The sequence below is a fragment of the Rosa rugosa genome, chromosome 5, assembly GCF_958449725.1.
Source record: "Rosa rugosa chromosome 5, drRosRugo1.1, whole genome shotgun sequence".
NCBI lineage: Eukaryota > Viridiplantae > Streptophyta > Magnoliopsida > Rosales > Rosaceae > Rosa > Rosa rugosa.
In genome coordinates, this window is record NC_084824.1 from 34068823 (window position 1) to 34073738 (window position 4916).

Below are 4916 nucleotides of genomic sequence, written 5' to 3' on the forward strand. Positions count from 1 at the left end.
CCATGGTCACCTCGTGACCTAGTGATCTCCACAGATCACAACAATTTATTGTTCCTCAACAATAAAACTCAACACCTCTCACAATATATTGTTTCTCAACAATAACTCAACACAACTCCAACAATACATATTATTTCACGTAATAATATATATACAGACATTCACACAGGAATGTCTAATACACCAACAATAGTTCATATGATTGCAAAATAAAGCAATTAAATATATTGGGTTCGTAATATGAACCACGTGAGGTTTACTCACCTCGATAATCCCGCTGCGTCTTCAATTCAGCTCAAAATACGATCCACAATCGTCCACCAACTCAAACCGTCAATCACCTAGTCCAATAATGATCTTGACTTAGCCAACAACTCAAATATGTAATTAAACGACGATCCAACGCTCAGATTCAAATTAAACGATGATCCAACGGTCGGATCTGAATTTAATGATGATCCAACGGTCGGATCCTCACGGATCGCCTTTAGGATCATCCTCCAAAATTATCACGAAGATCCAACGGTCAGATCTTCCTGAATCGCCTTTACTAACATCTCCACAAAATTATATGAAAATCCGACGGTCAGATTCTCACGAATCGCCTTCCGAATCACTATTTCTCAATTATACGAAGATCCAACGGTCGGATCTTCGCCCGTGACCTCACAAGGTCACCGGGACAGTCATACGATCAACATATCCAAAATTGAAGCAAAACCGATGGTCAGATCTTCACAGATCGTAACCCGAAGATAAACGTAAAAACGTTAAATAGTAACGTCAAAACGTAAATCCACTATTTATCAACTTTTTCTAACATGACCATGTTATATATCAAAACGCTCGTATGGATGCATAGATCATCGCCTAGATAATGAAAACTCGAAATATGGTCTGATGCGCCGCCACAAACGGTGGTCAGTGGGCGGTCAACGCGGCGGTCAACGCCGGTCAACCACCTCAGATGGCAAAGTGACCAACTACAAACTGGTTCAAAATGAAAGGGTGGTCGACTTTCATACCTGGAGCTAAGCCTGGTTCGGCCTAGATCGTCCTAGATCAAGCGTTGAAGTTGGATTAATCTCGTGCGTCTGATCAGATTCCAGATTGAATCAGGGACGTCGAAATCTTCAACTCGTGATCTTTCACTCCACACTCCAAATCGTCAAGCAAGGAGGATATGAGGATGATCAGGGGAAGGAGGAGATCACGAAAATGGGGAGGATCGGCCCGTGCAACGCCGGCGTCGATGAGATCCGGTCGGGTCGGTTACTTCGCCTGGGGTCGCTTCGATCCAGGTTTGGGGGCAACGGCGGTGCAAGACAGTGGCACCAGGCGACTGGGCGGCTTGCGGCGATCACAAGGAGGGCCGGGTCGTGGCCGGAGGACGCCGGAGGCCGGAGATGGGTCCGGGTCGGGTCAGTCGAATAGTTCCGGGTCTGAGGGTTTTCGATCGAGAGAGAGAGAGAACCGGAGGGACTATTTAGCAAAAAGGGAAAAGTTTCGTCCTTAATGAAAGAATTTGGAAAATTTCTCTATTTATAGAAAAAACCCAATTTTAAAATATTCATAACTTAATCATACGAACTCCGAATATTGCGTTCCACATGTCCACGAACTCGTATCGACGAGCTCTACAACTTTCATGAAGGAAGTTTTCCCAAATTTTGAACGTATAAAAAGTCAACTTTGTTGACCCCCTAAAAACGTTCGTTTTCGAAAATAAAATCGTTCGAACTAATTCCACGACTTCTCCAAGCTTCGTACTCGCTCCTACTATCGTGAAATCATTTTTAAAAATCCACGGAATTTAATTTGGATTTTTTCGGGTATTACAACTATACTTGGGCCGTGCGTTCACTTGATTTACCACTTGGAATTTAATTCGATATCAATGGTATTTATAACAAAAGAAAATATTGTGATACACTAGGGTATATTGGATTAAATGTAGTCTTGAAAAGGGTAGCTGTTTCAGTCCCATTGCACATCGAGACTCCCTGTTCCCGTACCTAAGTGTTGAAAATAATTGTAAATAAAAGAAAGGGAAATTCGTCCAAACAGTGTCTGAACTTTTCCAGACTATTAATTTTCATACCTATACTTTGAAAAATGTCATAATGGTACCTGAAGTTTTGGCCCCGACCCAATTTCCGTACCTAGCAACAGTAAAGTCGTCAACGGCGTTAAATTTTGAGGGGTAAATCTGGAACTTCAGGTATTCTCAAGAGAAAATCTTCCAAACAGTGTCTGAACTTTTCCAGACTATTAATTTTCATACCTATACTTTGAAAAATATCAAAATGGTACCTGACGATTTAAGCCCGACCCAATATTCATACCCAGGAACAGTAAAACCGTTGACTCCGTTGAACAGTACCAGAAAAGTATGCCAATAACTACCGTTGGGTTCAAACATTGCCCCCCAGACCTCGAAGTCAAAGGTCTTCGTCTTACATCTATAGATGTATGATCCGATCGCAACTTCGAATATGGGAGTTGATTCCAAAGCAGTTGAGAGCCGCAGAACTCAGCTACCTACCTCAGTTTTCTATCAGGAGAAAAAATTGAACTCGGGTTCTTTACTCCTAACAGAAGCTCTGGTACTAGAAGATATGTTGGAATTCGCTAGTACAGATCGAATCCACAATGTGAGGCGTCAACCACCCAATTATTCCCTCTCAGTGATGGCTTCGCCGGCAACGCGATCTTCTCCAGCATCTTCTCTGCTTCGATTTCAATCAAAAATCCCAAAACCCACAATCCAAAAAATCAAATTCAATTATTTGCAGCTGAAATCAATTTCAATTTTTCTTTTTTTGATGGGTTTGGGAGAAGACAACAGAGAAGAAGGAAAGAAAAGTCGTGATTAGGTAGATGCATGTGGAAATTTTGGTAGCTATAACAGCAAAAATGGTTTGGTTTGCAAGTGTTTGCTCGGTTTTAAGCCTAGTTCACCAGATAATTGGAATCATGGAGATTATTTGGGTGGATGCACAAGGAAATTTCAATGCTTTAGGTTGGAATCCGACGAGTCTAATAACAAAGGAATCTGAAATTTTGGTAATTCCACTTTGGGTCAAGTCTGGGTCCGATCTCTGTCGGAAATGGAATGGCGAAGCGATTCCGATCTCTGTCAAAACGGGATGTCGTAGTTTGGGCAATCTGCTAGAAAGCCTTGACGCGGGACCCTAAGTCAGGTTCTGGGGTGTCGGAGGACGATTCCGAATTCAGGTCGTCGATGTAGATGAAGGTCGGGTTCCGATCAAGTATGGGTCTGAGCACGGCTGTTGGCGGTGGTCTGGCATCGTACGCGTATCTTCCTGAGTTCTTCTGGATACGGGTATATGAATATTTAGATCTAGGTATACCATGTTGATATTGGTATTTGAATCTCGTATTGGGCATGGTAGTTATTGGCATACTTTTCTGGTACTGTTCAACGGAGTCAACCGTTTTACTGTTCCTAGGTATGAATATTGGGTCAGGCTTAAATCGTCAGGTACCATTTTGATATTTTTCAAAGTATAGGTATGAAAATTAATAGTCTGGAAAAGTTCAGACACTGTTTAGAAGATTTTCCCTTGAGAATACCTGAAGTTCCAGATTTACCCCTCAAAATTTAACACCCTTGACGACTTTACTGTTGCTAGGTACAGAAATTAGGTCGGGGCCAAAACTTCAGGTACCATTATGACATTTTTCAAAGTATAGGTATGAAAATTAATAGTCTGGAAAAGTTCAGACACTGTTTGGACGAATTTCCCTAAAAGAAAAGAAGAGAAATACTTGTACATAATTTTCTTGAAAATTGTTGTTTGTAAGAGTAAGGATTTTATTATGAGTTCTTAACCATAAACAGAATAGGTGAAGGACTTTATCTTTAACGTTAGTCATGTGACTAGTGTTAAAGGTAGAACCCTTGGGCCGCACGTCTAAACCTTGGTTAAGGGCTTATAATAGAATTCGAGCTTTTGTAAATTACGTAACTCACCCTTTTACTTTTTTATATTTGTGACGTTTTGAACTCTTAGTTTGTGTGAAAATTGTGTACATTTTACTTCTAATTATACTTGTCTTAAAAAATAAAATAAAAAAGTGAATAGTGACGATTTATTGTATAATCATTATTTTGTATTTCTTTGTTAATTATAGTCACTAACTTTATTTAGTGGAGGTCCGTCTGGCTGAAAGACATTAAATTCAAGCGCTGCTTGGGAGGCAACCCAATTTCAGAAGTAGCTGTGAAGGAGTCTACAAACGCAGATTTGCTTTCTCTTTCCCTATTTCTTTTACTTTTCAATTTTCTTCTTTATTTTTGTAGTCTTTTCCTGAATTCCATTCCTATATGCTTAATTGTTTAATTGCATGCTTATGATTGAATACATTGAGGACAATGCAATATTTAAGTGTGGGGGAAGGGATTTATACTTTTTGAGTCATATATATTGAAAAATACAACAAAATCGAAAAACATGTCAAAAAAAAAAAAATTCGTTGCTTTTATTGAGTCTTAGTCTTTTGTTTTTGTTTTTGAGTCATAGGATGTCTTTCAACTATCTAGGATGATATAGACCTCTGAAATTATGGCTAAAAGAGAATCACAATATTGAGATGATTTCAAAATGGTATTCCTTGGTTAATTGAGATATATGAAAAATGTGTGCATGTGTAGTGGATATGGATTTCGTGACCTTGGTACAGAATATGAGCATGTTAGGATGAGTTTTGATTCATAAAAGCCCATGTGAGATATTTGAGCCCATGTCCCTTTTTCTTGGAGTGATAAATTGATACGCTCAAAGCAAGCATATAATTTAACCCTATAAAATGTCATCGTTAGTATATAGTAAATAGGGATCGTTCTATTCCGGGGATTGAGGGTATACCTATCATTGTACAACAAGTAAAAA